The sequence below is a fragment of the Protopterus annectens genome, chromosome 2.part0 (genome assembly GCF_019279795.1).
Source record: "Protopterus annectens isolate FY-2018-M chromosome 2.part0, PAN1.0, whole genome shotgun sequence".
Classification (NCBI taxonomy): domain Eukaryota; kingdom Metazoa; phylum Chordata; order Ceratodontiformes; family Protopteridae; genus Protopterus; species Protopterus annectens.
The window spans coordinates 1,476,149,157-1,476,168,957 of NC_056728.1; the positions used below are offsets into that span (position 1 = coordinate 1,476,149,157).

At 37.2% G+C, this 19,801-nt stretch overlaps 1 long non-coding RNA gene across 1 annotated transcript in view; it reads right to left on the reverse strand.

Moving 5' to 3' along the window:
• The window catches only part of LOC122793762, a 78,749-nt gene extending 59,548 nt beyond the window's left edge, over window positions 1–19,201 (reverse strand). The window contains exon 1 of the long non-coding RNA XR_006363529.1: window positions 19,093–19,201. This is a non-coding gene — a long non-coding RNA (uncharacterized LOC122793762). The remainder of the gene's footprint in view (window positions 1–19,092) is intronic.
• Between the last annotated feature and the right edge of the window lie 600 nt (window positions 19,202–19,801).

A 19,801-nucleotide genomic window follows, 5' to 3' on the forward strand; every position in this document is an offset into this window, starting at 1 on the left:
CAACATGGGGAACAAAGCTCCAGAATTGGGTACAAATTATTGCTGTTATACACATAGAGGTTTGCTAGATTACCAGGGTTTGTCTGGACATGCATTTTCTGCATGACTTGATGTCTGGCAGTACTATGTCTCTGACATACCTCTCAACTGTCCAGATGTCCACAAACTGCCCAGAGGTTTGCCTGTTATGTTTGGTCTGTTCCTCAGGCAATATCTGTTTTTGAGAAATCAGTAGGATAACGTGAGGATTTTAGTCAGTAAAGGTTGACATCTGTTAGTGTTTCAGACATCATATCCTTCTGGGATGTTATGTTATAACAAATCCTGTAAAACCAGCAACTGTTTCAGTTTATAACACCATTATGTGAGATATGTCCCTCTTTCCATCCCCCTGTCCCCCAAGTATGCAATGCTTTGTCCAGATGTCTTGCAGTAAGAGCTTCAGTGGTATTTAGTGACTGCACTCCTGATATCATCCCAGTGACTTAGCAGTCTCCTGGAAGTGGTATGCAGCAGGTCCCACACCCTGGACATTCTGTGGAAATCTGTACAGTTGAGAGTTATGTATGTCTGGCCATTAACAGACTGCCAAGATCGTGTAGCAATGTTTGTTGGGCTGATTAGGGAGAGTAGCAGATGGGAGTATCATAGATCCATTTCTATCTGACTTTATATGCTGCTAGAATTGCTGTTGGTCTATCAGGTGTATATGCTTGCAGGACAGACTGCAAAATGTCCTATAACACCTCAGGATTCCCAGTAGACTGTGAGTTGGGCCAGTATATGTCAGTGTAGTGTGTGACTGACAATCAGAATATGTTTATTCAAACAGTCATTGTACCCTAGGGTTAATTTGGGGTACTGGTATGTTGCTGTGACTGTGGTACAAATGAATGTGGGTGGACATTTCCACACCAATATCTGCTTTTCCCTACAGTTCCATCCCTGTAGTGTATGATATATATGGAAATACATGGGTAATTCCCCAGAGATGATTTGGGGTAGTGTTGTGTTGGTCTTACTGTAGTTCAGAAGGTGCTGGGTGAAATGGTTGCACCTCTGTCTGTTTTTTTCTCTTCTGTTACATGACAGCAATCATACCTCTCCACTGTCCAGATGTCTAGACACTGTCCAAATGCATGACTCATACGTTTGGTCTGTCCCCCATAAAAGATGTGGGTTTCTGATAAATCACTGGGATGATGTCAGCATTGACATCAATAAATAATGACATTCGTTTGTGCTTCAGACCTGGAATCTATCAGGAATTATATGTTAAATCAAACCATGCAACTCTAGCAGACTTCTATGTGTATAACAGCCATATTTCGAAGATGTCACTATTGTTTGCCCTTTACCTCCCCCCACTTTGTCAGGCTTTTTGCAGATATGTTGCAGTAAGAGGTTATCTCTCTCTCTCTATATACATATATATATATATATATACATACATATATAAATATATACACATATATCTATATATATCTATATCTAATCTATAGATACATATAAGCATATATATATTTATGGGTTCACTACATAATCTCAAAAGTTGGAAATACCGAATTTCAAAATCTCGAGACTATATAGCCGAAAGCCCTAAATGCCGATAGACCAGAAGCATGAAATTCAAAATCCCAAACGTACGACACACATACAGCACACACATGCACATACACCCAACTTCCCCCCAAAATCAAACATATCATTCTACAATACAAATAAGTAGGGGGCAAGTCCCCCTGCACCCCCATGTGGGGGGCTGCACCCCCACCGCACCCCCTACTTAAATATACTGACTACGAGATCACACAGACACACAAGGGAAACTCACACCCACACATTTTACAGTCCCTCACACACACACATCACAGTCACAACACACACTGACACACACTAAAGCCCCAAACCAACACACTTACACACAGATACGTACCTGAATTCCACCTATCCATCCTCAAACTGCAACACCAGAAGCGCTACTTCAATATCTCTGTACATCGGGATTTGAATTTCACGCTTCTGGTCTTTCGGTTTTTATGGCGTTTGGCTATACAGTCTCGAGATTTTGAAATTTGGCATTATATATATGTATATAAGAGTACTACAGATATATATTTCACTTATGTTAAATGACTGTAGTGCATGATATGTTTGTAAAAACATTCCAAATTCTTACAGCTCAGATGGTGTAGAGGTATGTTGCTGTGATTGTAGTGCACAGGGTCCTGGGCTCAAGGCTTGGAAGTGATGACTTTTTTTTCATTAATGTTAAATGACCAGAATGCATGATATGTTTGTAAATGCATTGTACATTTCCACAGTTCAGATGGTGTAGTGATACATTGCTGTGATTGTAGTGCCAGCATCCTGCGTTCACAACTTGGCAGTGTTGATTATTTTATTGCTGGGTAGAACAAGGACTGATAGAGATAGAGTGATTAAGGCAAGTTTAAGCAGTTGTAGGTGGGTTTGCATGGCTTTGCGTAGAGCTAAGCAATGCTAACAGACAGTCAGGCCCTCTTTGCATCACGTAGCACCGCTTACTCCTTACATTGCTTAACAGTGCGCAAATTTATTTAGCTGAGATGACTGCTGCTTAGCATTCACAGTTAAGCAATGCTTACACCAACTAACCGTAGCTGAGCACTGCTCACTTTTCATTTAAAAAAAATATCAGGATACTGACTTAATTAAACATTACTGACATATCTGTAAGTGTATATGATTTACTTTACATGATGTCCCTCTATATGCTTTCATTACATTACCATGGGGTGTGAATATAATGTATGGGACACTTGTGGATGATTTCACATGTTATATGCACTCACACATACATTGTAGAGCATCTACACTACCCTGGTTGACAAATATCAATTACTACATAATTTCAAATTAAAATAACAATTTTAACACTGCTTTTCCATGTAAAAATAAAGTGCCTCACTTGGTATTCAAACCATGAATACATGCATGCAAAGTCAGTACTCTAACCACTATGCTATCTTGTTGTGAAGATTTTAGCTGCATATTTTTATTTATCTCCTATGGGATGTTTAAGCAATGCTGAGCAGATGGCCATAAAGCGCACATCCACTCAGCTGTGCTTAGACATATCTTAGAATGGTTAAAAAATTTTAATCAACCCACTTTATTTACATGTATCTGTACACCTTGTCAGTCACAGTTACGGAAATTGTAAAGGGAGACATAGGGACAGATTTTAATTATTGCTCTTACAAATGTAGGAAGTGTGACTGTGGTTTTCTAGCAAATCATTGGCAAATCACTCAGGGTTTAAGTCAGAACATACTGACAGACCTTTGGGTTTCAGACTTCATACTCTTCAGGAAATATGTGCTAATGCAAACCTGTTATTCTATCAGCTTTCCAGGTTTGTAAGTGCAATATTTAAAAAAGTGTCCCTATTTTTATTCCTTTGTTCCCCCCATTATTTATGGCTTTGTACATCCTTCTTGCTCTAGGAGGTTGAGAGGTATGTGAGGCAGGCATCTGGGCATTCTGCAGAATCCTGTATAGTTCAGGGCTATGGCCATACATCACTTTTATAATGCCAGATATTTGGGTTTCAGTTTTCATACCCTTCAGGAAGTCTGTGCTAATGCAAACCTTTTATTCTATCAACTTTCAGGGTTTGTATGTGCAATATTTAAAAAGTGTCCCTATTTTTGTGCCTTTCTCCCCACATTATTTATGGCTTTGTACAGCTTTTTTGCTCTAGGAGGTTGAGAGGTATGTGAGGCAGGCATCTGGGCATTCTGCAGAAACCTGTACAGTTGAGGGCTACGGCCATACGACACTTTTACAATGTAGGGGTGTGCGACAGAACCTGTCACACACCCCCTGCATTGATTTCTTGCTCCCCTATCCATTTCAGTGTCTGTGGATACTGAAATACTCATTCTATTTGATTTTAGTGTCCGCGGACAATGAAATACTTTTAAAAAGTGCCATACAGCACTTTCTTAGTGCAGGGGGCATGTTAGATGTGCGTGCACTACCTAACCATGCCCCCTGCATTCAGTAGTGTTTATATCCATTTAGCATTAGCAGCAGCATGCCTTCATAAATATGTAAGGTGCTCTGCTGTTAAAGCTAAGGGTAAATGGACATGGTTCACTCTGTGTAGGAATAGCACTACACGGAGTTTATTGAATCCAGGGGAATATCTTTTTCATTAGGCAGCCTTTATATTTATTTATTTTATTTATTTATAACACATGTTGACTGGAATAGCCAAATGGGCTATTGTAGATCCTTTCTGGTAGTAGCTCACTTATAAAACACGTAATTTTATACAACCGAGAAAAGTGTCAAGCTTAAAATTACAGTATGCACATACAAAACTGCCAGGCAGCTGTACTAGAGAAAATCAGCAAGCAGTAAAATATAGACATATCAATAAAATAAAGACTTATCAAGAAAATAGTGTATACATATATATATATATATATATATATATATATATATATATATATAAAAAACAAAGTTTAAAATTTAATTTACAATTTTACATTTATGGGTAGGTGAAATATAAGAAAGAGGGTGTGGGAGATAAGAGCAGAAAGCAGACAGAAGGTTTATAATATGCAGGTGGTATGTATATTTCTTAACAGCTAAAGTGATAAAGGAAGTTGTGGTAAAAATGAAATGGATCTGGGAGGCAGTGAATGTGAGTTGAAATTTTTCTGGAGGGGAAAAAAATAGCCATAGGCTGAGTAGAGGCAGTAGAAGTGACAGTAACAGCAAAAGAGTATAAGGCATTAGAAGAGTCATATTGAGAATTTGCTTTGTTGAGGTATATACAGGTAATGTAGGTGCATGAGGGCCAAGGTAGGCTAGCCTGGGGAAGTACAAAATCAGAGCCAAGAATTTGTAAAGTTCTGATTTAGCAAGTAGTTTAATCTGTGTAAGTCAATTTGTTGTCTGATATTGGTGGGGCAGAATTCCAACATTTTGGAGACATAATTTGAGTACAAGGACAGAACAACAAAACAACCCACTTTTTACTATTTACAGCACACTATTCGGAAGCAGTGGACATAGAATGTTTTATGAGATCTAATACTGGAAATTAAGTACCAGGACTTAAAAAAAGCAGGCAGATGGAAAATCATGTTTACTTACATTACAAGTGCTCATCCAGAACTCCTAAAAATGAATATAGTGACAGATCAGATGATCGGGGTTTCTAAGCTGGCCACTGAAGGCAGATTTTGAAGATAAGATGAGAAAATTAAAAAAAAAATATTTATGTAAAGTTGCTGTGTGGAAAATGTTAATGATACTGAGGAACAAGAGAGGAAAGAGAAGACAGGGAAATTCCAAACTGAGAGGGAACAAAGTGTGCAATGTGTGATTAATGATGACAACAAAAACTATATCAGGTTGGAACCCTGAGGATGGGAATATATTTCTGTGGTCATGATTTTACTTTAAGATCTAGTAAGAAACAATTGGAAGTTCAAAAACAGTGTCTGCGTTTTTCTTCCTTATTAATATTATCTCTACTGTTCACCTGCTAGAAAAGATTTCTCTGTGCTGGTGATAGGCCCTAATTCTGTCTCTGCACATGCAGATTTACATATCCTACTGTGATTATCATCTTCTAGATATATTTCCTAGATGAGATGTTTAGATAAATGTATGCATGCTATTTATAGATTGAGATTACTTTCAGTGAATTTGGAAAAATGTAGCTTGGCTATTTTGTGAGAAATTTCACTTTCCAGTTATATTTTATGTGCCATGTTTACATAATGTATTCAAAAGGGAATCAGACATCATTTTTGGTGAAAAAAATTTGTTTTCATCTGATTTTAATAAAAAGACAATGGGCTGGATTCATAAATGACATACTTATGGTAAGGTTTTGCAATTCAAACTGCCCTAATGTGGTGCTTTTGCATGAAGATGTACAGCACCATGATGGGCTTTCCCAGAGACTGTGCAAAATGCTAATAAGTCCGGGTCAGAGTCATATGCTGATTAGCCATGTGCCCCACCCTGGAACTGCAACCATGATGGCATCCATGAGACTAGCAATTTATAGAATTACTTAACTGTGTGTTGATTAGCTTGGTCTCTCCTTGCACCATGTAGAACTGAACACAAACATAAGGTTGTCTTCATCCATCAAAGTAAAGGAGTATGTGTGAAAGTGAGTCTATCTTGGAGGTAACAGAAAGTGGGGGGTTATGTGGGGACATGTTAGGTGTGTGTGTGTGTGTGTGTGTGTGTGTGTATGTGTGTTGTGTTTGAAGGTGGGTTGGGGTTGTTGTCATACTTCAACACATGCCTAAACTAACAAACAGACTCTGCAATGTTGGAAGGAAGGAGCCACCGGGGATAAATGTTAAAAGTTGCACCTGAGTCTCACTTAGAATAGTGATTAGAGGGGATGGAGTGGTCTAGACACCAGGAATAACACATTTATCTCATGCCTTACTGGCACTTTAACAGTATGGAGACGAGGGAGTAATTATCAGTAAATTATGTGGGTCTCTCTACTGTCTGGCATTACATTTGTGACAGCAATTTTCCATGCTTTAACAGGGCAGTAAAAAGACTTCATACAGTACATTGTATAAGTTATTGCAAGCTGCTTGCTAAACTGTAGCAAGTGGTTTATTACATATTTTAAAAGTTCTTTTAGCGTCTATTGGATTTTGAGTTGAGGGCACAGATTTGGAAATAAAAGACATGTCTCTTGCTGCTCCTTAGGTATGAAGCACTAGATTGGAGTATGTTCCCTTTTATTTTGTTCCTCAACTTAGAGTTGAGGGGTTCCAGATTGGCGAGCAGCACCAGATGCTGCATGTTCACTTGTTTGTTTTTATTCCTGCAGGATCACTAAGTAAACTACATAACCCAGCCAGCTGTTTGTTATTTTTATGAAATGAGAAAAGCTATAAACTTTAGGAAAATAAATATCAGATGGCTTTATGGCACAAATTAGAGCATGTTGTGGTGAAGATTAGTTTACCTTTGATACATATTACTTTATAAAAGCAATTAGTAAACAGAGAAATAAACCAAATATTTACTTCACTGAAGATTTCTTAAACCACACAATTAGAAAACTGAGATTAATCATAGTTATGCATATTGGAGAACACTGTAAACATTCAGCTTCTAATTAGTAACTGGGCTTTCTAGGTAAGATATTGTCATATTACTCCCTTATTAGTCCCCACAGTGTCAATTAGTACAGTAATGTAGAAAAAAATAACAGGCATCCAAGATCACTTGCATTTCTTATTTTCATTTTACTGCAGTCAAAATGATGTTATGCATTAGCTATATCAAAAGAAAACCTGTTTTTATTACTGAAGAAAACATGTATTTTAGTGGTGTGGTTCTTTCAAGGGCTACCACTACATTATCACATTACTTGTTCATATTGATCACTTCTCATTTCTGTCTCCATACAGGAAGATACAAACCTCAATAAAGGCTAACAAACACAAGTGAAAGATAAGGATCTGGAATAACATTAGAAGTAATTTTCCAGTATATCCTTTTAGCTTCCAGCTCACTAAGTCATCATATTTTAAGCTTAACTGTTTATGCACTGCTGTAGAACATTTTTTCAGTATTAAAGTACAGTTTTGTATCTTTTTCGCTATGGCCTTTTCTCTCATGCATATGCTTGATCACGTATGCTCCTACCTTCAGGTGCAGAGATTATGTACACAGGAAAATATTTGCTTTGCAATTATTTCAGTTAATTAGCTGGCACAGTCTGAATATGAAGCAGTAATTCTGACCTCTAAGTCAATGCCACTGAGGAATAAAATGGAACATGCAGATGCAGTGACATCGCATATTGCAATATTTGAAATTTAAAAACATGATTCTAATCCACATCTATGAATATTAAACAATGCAGTCATGTTTTAACAACCTGGGTTACTACTTAAGATGTTAACCTGGCCAAGTGATGATAGCAATACTGAGTTCATCTGTTATGCAATATTAATTATTAGAATTCAACGTTGTTTACAAAATAAAGTGGGAGAAATGAAAGAGGGAAGGCAGAAAGGAGGGGAAGCAAGGAAGGAACTGCCTGACCTACCTGGGAATGCTCTCATATCACAAGAATAGCATACACATGATTTAAATATTGAGATGTTTATTAAGATATTTGTCCAAAATTTTCTGCACTAGTACTTCAGCATCAGGTTTCACTTTTATGTGGTTCATGTGATTTTACTGCAGTCCGAATGGCAATCTTATGTGTTAACTCTACCAACAGAAAACCAGTTCTCGATACTGAAGAAAACATGTATTTTAGTGGAGTGGTTGTTGCAAGGGATACCACTACATTATCACATTACTCACCCTTATTGATCTCTTTTCATCTGTGTTTCCATATAGCAATATACAAATCTCAGTGAAGGTCGATAAATATCAAGCAAAGATAAGGATATGGCAGTAAGATTATTTCATTTCATCAAACTATTTAAGAGGTATGCACTTAATAATAGCATGTGTTGTTTTGAACTTTCAAACATACTCCGTATTAAAGTCTAGTTAAAGTAGATTTGTCAGATGCTGCCTATGATTCATAGAGATACACTTCAGTGAGGCAGATGGCTTGCAACTCTAAGAGAAACAACACTACAGTACAAAATACACACAAATAACATACTGAATGAGCAGACAAGATGCTGGCCTTTAACACGATCGAATGGGAATAAAGAAAATGCTGTAACTGAAGCAGACTGATATGGTTGAGAATGTACAAAGAAGGGAAGTGGGTGTGCACCACATTGAGAGAAATTCCTGAGAACATGTACAAGTGATAGAGCAGGTAGCACAAGCTCTCTCCAACAATGACAGACTGCCAGAATGCACTACAAAGAAAAATAATACACAGGAGGCATGAAGAACCAGTGATAGACTGCCACAGTACACTACAAAGAAAAAATAAATACATAGGAGGCATGAAGAACCAGTGAGAGACTACCACTGCACACTCCAAAGAAACAAAATATATAGGAGACATGAAAAAAAACAGTGTTAGACTGCTACAGTGCATTGCAAAAATATATAGGAGGCATGAAGAAACAGTGAAAGACTGCCTAGCAAGCTGGACTTCTTACAGATTACAAGAGAGGGGAAGAAAGTGGGAAAGTAAGAAAATATGTATTGCAAGGCAACACACAGCAAGAACACAATAAGGTAATGGAGGGTTAGGGTAGGGTCATGTAGTACTTTTTTTGTGAAGAACAGAAGAGAGTAGGATATGGAGGGGTATAGTCAGAAGAGCCACAATAGTCACACAAGCAAACATAGAAAAATGCAGATGAACAGATGCAGATAGCAGAAACAGGAGGGAGAGATAAGATAAATATAAAAAAGAGAAACAGAGGTTAGAGAAATGGCTTGGGACAGGGGTGGGGGTGGGGAGTACAGGTACTATGATAGCTGCTGGGTAGTCCAGTGTGATATTATTGGGAATGTATAGAACGTGGTCCTGGATCAAAATGACCTGTGGTGTTGAACACAGCTGCTTCTTGTAGCATAATGGCACTTTCCAGTCAGTTCAGTGATTCCAACATCCATTGTCTGACAGGCTGACGTATGGTGATCCAGTGTGCACTCATTTGGTGAGCTGCTGTCACCACTATACCAAAAAAAGAAAAAAACTTTAACAAATTCACTATTACTACTACAAAGTGAGTACCAGCTTACAAAACTGATTTAGGAAAATAAGAAGGAATCGTATGAAAATCCAATATGGACAGTGTAGGAGAAACATGAAGACGTGAGATATAACAGAAAACTTAGTTGGATGTTACATTCAAACAAGGTTAACAAAATTGAGAAACACATGGTGCAATCAAAAAACAGTTCCTGTAGGAAGTGTGGTTATAGAGGGAAATAAGCTATTCCCTAAGTATCTTCTGCAAATCAGTATATAAGCAAATGGGAGGACAACAATGGCTAAGTACTTCTTGTCTGTTACCCAAACTGATGCTTTTGTGATGGCTTGGTAAAACACATACATAGTATGGCAACCACAGGAGAGTTCTTTTGATGGGAAACATTATGTTGTTCCATGGTATGATGGTTGGCACTCTGGATTCTGAATTACTTTATGAAAATTCAAATCCTGTGGAACCCATTAGCCTTTAAAACAGTGTACTTTCTTTAACTGTCAACTTCAATGTGTCCATGTTATTTCTGCTTTATTGGCTCAGGTCAGGCTGATGGGACCAGCCCACCTTCCCAGTTTGGAAAACAAATAGATGTTTACTGAAACACCTTGGATGTAGTCACAGCTAAGGGAAACAGCCTTCCTGAAGCCCTGCAATGAGTAGGAATGAGGCATATGGTAGAATTATCCTATGAAACAACAGTGTGGGATTTGCTTTCCTAACATCATGACATATACAGGATATCAGACCTGGGATTGGGTAGACATTTGAGAATAAGTGGGGCAGAGTTCACTTCCAAAGGAATGGCTCCAATGTTACAAAGATCTGTGCAAATACTGCCAATTTCTACATTGGTTCTGCAGAATAGTGTGACTGTGCCCTGACTATGACCCAGAAAGTTTGGAATTGATTAGTGATGGTGGTGTTGATGGATATGACTGCTCGGGGAGAATAGAAGGGGTCTGAGTGAGGAAAGGTATGGGTACAAGTCCAGGAATTGTGTTCCATCTAGGGTACAAGTCCAGGAATGTTTGTTCCATCTGAGTTCCTCAGTAGAGGCTGGTATGCCAGTGAAAAGGTTTACCTAAAGGGGAAGTTGAATGTATGGGCTTATGTCACATGAGTGACAGACCTGTGCAAAGCCAATTTCATGCCCAAGCCTCAAAGTGCCACATTACGACATAATGAAAAATACAGTCCTCTACAAAGGTGATGATAGATTACATCATGCTGAGTATGCTTGCCCTCATACCAGTGGTAAGAAAGGGACAGACAACACTCAGTCTAGGACAGGGCCAAGGGAATATTCAATGGTTAGGGGGAGACTGGAGCAAATGGACCACAAAAAAATGTATACTTATGTTTGTGTGAATGTTTGTGTATGCATTCCATTCATCAGTTTGTACATGTATGTATTTTTGGAGTAAGTTCAGATTTATGGTGTAATATAACCTAATGATCTAGACCAAAAATCAACCTGACATCTGGAGAAAATATACTCAACATTGGTTTTGCACATGTTGTTGTTGTTGTTGTTGTGTCTTTCGGCTTATCCCGGTTAGGGGTCGCCACAGCAGAACTCCAGTCCGCTAATGTTTGGTAGTGGATTTTTACGTGCTGAGTTACCAGCCCTGACACACAACCTTCAACGAAGGCGCACCCATTCATGCATGCCTCCACACAGAAGACACTCTAGCTGAGAATCGAACAGGACAACATCTTGCTGTGAGGTGACAATGCTACCACAGTGCACATAAAATCCAAAAAATCCAAACTGTTTTAAAAAAGTCTACCTTCTTATTATTCCTGTGTCTTAGTTATCCCATGAAGAAATACCATGGGGGGGGGGGGGTTCTTGTCAGTGCCAGTACAGTTCCATAGGCCTGAAACATTAGAACTTCTGCCAAGGCTAACAATTTCACAGCAGAAGTCTTAAAACTTAATTTCTCTGGCAGTTAGCATAGACGACTAAAGCTCTAAGCTGTTGAAGAGATAATTCTAGTGACCCAGGAACAGGGTTTGATTCATTCTACCTCAGTTTGCCCACTATGTGACTCTGAGCAATGCAATTAACCAGACACTGATCCTGCAACAAAGCTGGAAAGGGACTCTTGTGTCCATTGGGCTTACCCAGACAACAGATATATAAAATAAAAAAGTACCTGTAGACATTTAATTCCAGCCAACAGACTGCACTCTTGCTAAGAATCTGGAGACCACACTAAGCATGCAGCCTAGTTGCAGGACTTCTTTGTACAACTTTGCTCACATCATCAGGATATGTTTCAGCTTTTAATAGGAAAGGGATAGCTTGGAAAGAGGGATCTATACAACAGCACCTATCCCAGTGGAATAAAAGACAGATGTAATGCTATCAGCATTGTCAAAAACTTCAATTATCCACTCCTCTAATATCTTTGAGCAACAGGGCCTTAAAGCCATGTACAGCCATTGGGAAGAACATTTAAAAAAAAAAGCTTTGTACATAAGGAATTTGTATCTGATATTGCAAAAGAGTGAAAATCATTTTATCTTAGAGGATCAATGGTCAAACTATTTCTAGATTATAATAAAAAGTGAACGGCTGCTGTGCAAAACAATGAAGGGTGCTAAAAAATCCCAAAGTCTAAAACAGAATCAGTGTAACAATCCAAATGTTCACTGTAGAATGCTCCAAGGATGAAGTAGTCAAATAGTATAAAAAACTCAGGTTTATTGTGACAGAAAGGTAAGCGCTTTCGCAAACTTGCTTTTTCAGACCTTACTACATAAAAGACAAAGAACTAATAATTTAAATACATAAAAAGGCGCCAAAACCAAATGCAACATTTAAAAAGACAGAACTTATTTACAAAAAGAATTTAAAAACATTGCAATGAGGTCATAGCCGACCATATAACTATACAAAGTCTATAGAAAACTCTTAATCAGTCAGGACACTATGTAATTAATAATAAATAGATAATCAATAAAAAATAAAAAATAACAAATTAACATTTCTGATGTCCTAGTCTTCTAGATTTCAAAAGTGGACGTATAGGGACTTTACCATTCAACCCTGGTGGTAAGTCAGCCCTGAACTTAATGACATGCAGTTGCATGTCCAAGGATGTGGTATACCTTGCATCCTATACCTCATGTTCAGCCTACTATGTAGGCAAAACGAACCGTGTTTTGAGAGACAGGATACGTGAGCATGTATACCACACAAGGAGGGGCAATCTTCACAATGCACTAGCCAAACATACATGTGAAGCAGGTACACAACATCAGTTTAAGTTTAGAATTTTAGAGCAGATTTTTACCACCCATAGGAGGGGGGATATAGACAATTACACGGAGACTAGGGAAATCAATTGGATCATTAAGTTCAGGGCTGACTTACCACCAGGGTTGAATGGTAAAGTCCCTATACGTCCACTTTTGAAATCTAGAAGACTAGGACATCAGAAATGTTAATTTGTTATTTTTTATTTTTTATTGATTATCTATTTATTATTAATTACATAGTGTCCTGACTGATTAAGAGTTTTCTATAGACTTTGTATAGTTATATGGTCGGCTATGACCTTTTTGCAATGTTTTTAAATGCTTTTTGTAAATAAGTTCTGTCTTTTTAAATGTTGCATTTGGTTTTGGCGCCTTTTTATGTATTTAAATTATTAGTTCTTTGTCTTTTATGTAGTAAGGTCTGAAGAAGCAAGTTTGCGAAAGCGCTTACCTTTCTGTCACAATAAACCTGAGTTTTTTATACTATTTGACTACTTCATCCTTGGAGCATTCTACAGCGAACATTTGGATTGTTACACTGATTCTGTTTTAGACTTTGGGATTTTTTAGCACCCTTCATTGTTTTGCACAGCAGCCGTTCACTTTTTATTATATTTTTTTCGATTCTTGCTGCAAGCTGCTGAGCATTTACTCCGCAAGGCTTTTTTTGTTTTGGTTATTTCTAGATTATGCTTCAGAATCTGTAAAAAGTCAGATGATCCTTCACTAAGGTTTTCAAAGTGCTGTTTCCAAAAGGCATCACCACTCTTCTTAAGTAGCTTATGAATCTGCACATCAAATGACAGAATAAAAATCACACACTATTTTGCCCAGAAGTAGCCATTCATTTATTCATGGACAGTCTCCTGTTGCAGGCTTTAGATAATATCATACCAAATTCCCCTTCAGATGCTTCAGGAGAGACACATATCATGGCCGGTGTGAAAAGGATAACACATCCAAACAAGTTGCAATAATACATGTTCCAAAACCCTATTTTTATATCCATATTACATGAAATGGTGATTTTACCTGAGATCAAAAGGAAATGCAAAGAAAGCCAGGAACTAGGCAAGTGTCCCAGCCAATGATCACATATCTAACAAATGTGAAGTACTGGCATCAAGAGAAATAAAAAAGAAGGATGTAACTGTCTCATTGTGCCCTGAGACTCGCCAAGGGGCAGTATGCCTTCAATTTTCAAGGCTCATGGCCTCCATACGTAAAGAAGGACACAATCAGCACACAAGGAAAGCAAAATAAATCTTCTTTGATATGCCCTCATACTGATGCACCCAGAACCCTTTCAGTGTTACTGATCAAACAACCACAGAAACAGCTTTTATTCTGTAGTGACTTGCACCAGTAACAGATATATCACTTGTAGGATGCCAGGCTTTGCTGCATCTTTGACGTGCTCATGCTGTTTATTTATTTTTTATGATGCATATGTTTGCCTTCTAGGTTCATAAGTTCAAAGGTAACTACTAGGTTAGCTGCACTTGGAGGTCATTTTAAGCCTAGCAACGTTCCCTTTTTCTGCTCCATATGCTCCAGCTAAACTATCCCACTTAGTTAGAGATTGCCTTATCCATTTCATGGTGGATAATTATATATTATCCCTAATGAGAATAACTGGGATCATACCATAGATAATTTGAGGAGACCCATCCATGAGATAAAGGATTTAGGAGCTGCCTCTGTCCATGAGTAGTGGAGGGGCAGTCCTGGGGTAAATTTTCTGTTTCCCATACATAGATCCATGTTGTACTTATATATTGACAGGGAGGAAATTTGTTTTATGTGGATGGGGGGTTTATTCCAAAGTAGCAGTATCCACTGGGAGATGTACTTGTTCCCCAAACTGTTCTACTGAACTGCAGAGGAGGTTTAGATTCCCAAAGTATTTCTGATGCCATTTGACTTGCTGAGGTGCAATAAATCCAGACGTATTGGGTTGGGCAATGTCTTTTATGCCAGACACTGGTCACCTGTTACCAGTCTGTATTAAATATTAAATAAATATTTGGGGGCTGAAAACCTCTATGAGATACATTTATTTAAATGCAATATAAGGATAGGGAAATGGGATATAATTTTCATGCAGGAGTTAAAAGGTAGCCTGCAAACAAAAAAAAAAGTGACATTATAATTTCTGGCAGTGTCAAATGCTTCAAGTTTATCTTAGGCTCTGATGCTTTTTTTAAAAGAATGCTTAACTGATATAGATTAAAGACAGTTGCAACATCAAAAAGTCCCATAGCGTTATGTAAAATGTAGGTGTCCAAATGTGATTGCCTAAGATTTTATTCAAAACTGTACCAGTCCATTCAAGCTTTAAGCAATGACAACATTTCTAGGGTAATGAGCGAGGGGGGTTCTAGTGCAATTATAGATGAAACACTGGGTATGACAAAGTTAAGTTCTAGATTTATTTATTCAGCATTATTTCTGGCCTGAAACTTTAGACAGCCTGAAGACCCAAGCTTCATTTTTATAACACTAAGACTGAATGCTGCTATGAAGATATCTACTTTCTGTTATCGTGCCATCACATGTTATAGCCTATGTTATTTTTGTTTATATGCTTTGCAGGATCATGAGACTACAGTGCTTTCAGTTGTTTTAACTGTTCAAATCTGAAAAGGATATATATAGAGAGAAACAAAGGTGCTAAATCTTTACAAGTTTGTAGTATAAGACATTTCCAGCAGTGTAATCCTATTAACAGCATGCCCTCACTAATATTGTCAGAGTTACTGTAACTACCACTGGGGTTAATTTTTTGTTTCCCATACATAGATCCATGTTGTACTTATATATTGACAGGGAGGAAATTTGTTTTATGTGGATGGGGGGGTTTATTCCAAAGTAGCAGTATCCACTGGGAGATGTACTTGTTCCCCAAACTGTTCTACTGAACTGCAGAGGAGGTTTAGATTCCCAAAGTATTTCTGATGCCATTTGACTTGTTCAGGTGCAATAAATCCAGATGTATTAGGTTGGACAATGGCTTTTATGCCAGACACAGGTCACCTGTTACCAGTCTGTATTAAATATTAAATATTTGGGGGCTGAAAACCTCTATGAGATACATGCATTTAAATGCAATATAAGGATAGGGAAATGGGATATCATTTTCATGCAGGATTTAAAAGGTAGCCTGCAAACAAAAAAAATGACATTATAACTTTTGGCAGTGTCAAATGCTTCAAGTTTATCCTAGGCTCTGATGCTTTTTTTTAAAAGAATGCTTAACTGATATAGATTGAAGACAGTTGCAACATCAAAAAGTCCCATAGCGTTATGTAAAATGTAGGTGTCCAAATGTGATTGCCTAACATTTTATTCAAAACTGTACCAGTCCATTCAAGCTTTAAGCAATGACAACATTTTTAGGGTAATGAGCGAGGGGGGTTCTAGTGCAATTATAGATGAAACACTGGGTATGACAAAGTTAAGTTCTAGATATATTTATTCAGCATTATTTCTGGCCTGAAACTTTAGACAGCCTGAAGACCCAAGCTTCATTTTTATAACACTAAGACTGAATGCTGCTATGAAGATATCTACTTTCTGTTATCATGCCATCACATGTTATAGCCTATGTTATTTTTGTTTATATGCTTTGCAGGATCATGAGACTACAGTGCTTTCAGTTGTTTTAACTGTTCAAATCTGAAAAGGATATATAGAGAGAGAAACAAAGGTGCTAAATCTTTACAAGTTTGTAGTATAAGACATTTCCAGCAGTGTAATCCTATTAACAGCATGCCCTCACTAAGATTGTCAGAGTTACTATAACTACCACTATAAAGTGTATATAGTGTATTTAGAGCAGCTAAGGTGCTAGGTCTGAGTAAGCATGAATGTTTAACAAGGGAAACAAATGAGCAAGTTTGAATACCTTATGCTCAGTTCCCAAGATACTGATTTAATTCTAAATTACTGATACATATATATATATATATATATATATATATATATATATATATATATATACATATATGTGTGTGTGTGTGTGTGTGTGTATGTATATATGTATATATGTATATATATATATATATATATATATATATATATATATATATATATATATGGATCTGGGACTATTGAACAAAAGTTCAATATTCCAAATCCACAATAACCGAACGCACTTTAATGAAATCGCTTTCAACAAAAAAGCGCTTTCATTAAAGTCCGTTCGAAACAAAAAAAAAAACAATAAATCCAACAGCCCCTCTACTTTTATATTCTCACTCTGAGGTCGCACTACAGTGGGGGAAAGGGGAATTCTCCCTTAACCGCATCGTAGTGCGACCGGCACAACCAGCATACATAACTAAAAGTGCTGCTTCGATGAACAGCACTTTCGGTTATGTATGTTCAGTGATTTCTGCCTCGGCAGAATGTGCGGTCGGGGATCTGTATGGATCCCATATATATATGTTTATGTGTATATATATATATATATATATATATATATATATATATATATATATATATATATATATATATATATATATATATATATATATGTTCCCTTCAGAAACCCGAATGTTCATTTACCCAACTTTTACAACGCCAAGATGAAAAGACCGATGACCGCACAACACTGACATCCTGGGACACCAACTTTCCCCTCCAGGTAAGTACCAGCTTGGCCATACTTTTGAACTTGGTTCCTTAGCCCCATGATAGTGCAATGTCTGAGTTGGTATATTTATAGGGGGAGTGGAGGGTGCAGCCCCCCCATATAGGTGGGTTTGCTTTTCTTCAGTTTACGTTTTTGTTTAGGATGGTCAAGCAATTACTTACCTTAAGTCAGTGTACCGGGATGTTAGTGTGGTGGTGCTGTCAGCCTTTTCATCTCCATGTTCTGAGTTTTGGGTAAATACAATTTCATTCTTGTAAAGTATATATATATATATATATATATATATATATATATATATATATATATATATATATATATATATATATATATATATATATATAAAACACAGAAACCTTTTTCAGACTTGGAAGAGTATAAACCACAGCCAGAACTTAAAGGAGAAAACTTTAATTGTCACTTTCAAAACATACAAAGCTTAAAACTTTGAGCGCTTTTGTTTGTTCATGTTAAAAGTCGAACTTCTTCAGAAATTTAACAGTTATAAATTATATAAACACCTGTGGATGTTTAAGATTCCTTTTTCCTACCCTACCTGTTCCATTTTAGAATGCTTTTTACATTTAAATTAACATTTAAGCCAGGTTGCAACTCCCAGCTCGAAGTGAAAGAACTCAAATGACAAATTAAACTGCAAGCAGACACATCCCCTGGCTTAAATGGTAATTTAAATGTACAAAGCATTCTAAAATGGATCAGGTAGGATGGGAAGAGGAATCTTAACCATCCAAAAATGTTTATATCATCTATAACTTACATTTCTGATGAAGTTCGACTTTTAGCATGAATGAACGAAAATACTCAATTTTTTAAGCTTTGTATGCTTTGAAAGTGACGATTAAAGCTTTCTACTTTAAGTTCTGGCTGTGGTTTATGTTCCTCCAAATTGGAAAAAGGTTTCCGTGTTAATAGTTGCTTTATAACCTTTGACAGCTTTATCTTTGATTGATATACATACATACATACATATATATATATATATATATATATATATATATATATATATATATATACACACAGAGAGAGAGAGAGAGATTATAGTTGTGAGTACCACACTTAATAGAATGGTAACATACAGAATGCAGATGGTACTGAAACGAGCAGTAAAATAGGCTTGCATGATAGGAAACAGATGAGGGAGTCTGTTAGTACAGAGGTAAAATTATCAGGGAGTCCAAATTGATAGGAAATGGGTAATGGAATCAGAAGAATCACAGAATCAAGCACAGTAATATCAATGAGGCTTTTAAATGCTTGTATTAAGAGCTGCATGCCAAATTTAAACTGTAACAAGGAGTAAACTCATTTCTGCTATTAAAATCACTCATTCTAGACCATGTCAGCCATTTAACCTCTTAAAACTTGACAGTGCCATCCAATCCACAAGAAATTCAACAAGCTCTTAATACTCTAAAAGGAAAAGCCTTGAGACCTGATGATCTCAGTGCAGATACATACCTCCTTCCAGTCCCACTCTTTTCTTGTCCGTCTGACATACTTTTTATTTGCTTTCAGGAAGATGGGATAATCTGTCCTTCATCCCACATCTCAAATATTCTCATATCATTCTGTTCCCAAACCTAGGAAAATAAAGCATTTGTGGCTAAATATTACCCTCTATCACTTATAAACAATGACGTTAAACTATTTGCTAAGTTCGTAGCCAATAGCTTACTTCTTATCTTCCCTTAGCAGATCTCTCCCACTCAAGCAGGCTTCATGCCAGGAATGCCCAATGCAGAACACGAGTGCTCTTACTACTTGGATACAAGCTATGCAGTGCTCTTTAGGCTGACTGGATTAACTTCATTAATTTCAAAAGTCTTCAGTTCACTACAGTGCTCACATGTCTGTGCGGTATTGACATATTTTGGCTACCTCTTCAGCTTCCTTAATGCTATTCTTAAGCTGTTCTCAGTTCTGATATTACTAGTCCAGATGAACTCATATATATTGCCTCCCTTTTTCCTGTATGGAGGTGCTCATCAAGACTGTCCACTATCCTCCCTCACCTTAGTAAGTACTTTTTGTTACTGAGGTATTGGCAAGCAGGAGTTTGGTGATTACCCTTTTAAGTGTGAGCTAGTGTGCAGGGGTGGGGGAGGGGGTGCTGAGTACAAAAAGGATAAAAAACAGTTATTCTCAAATGCATGGGTTATATAAATCC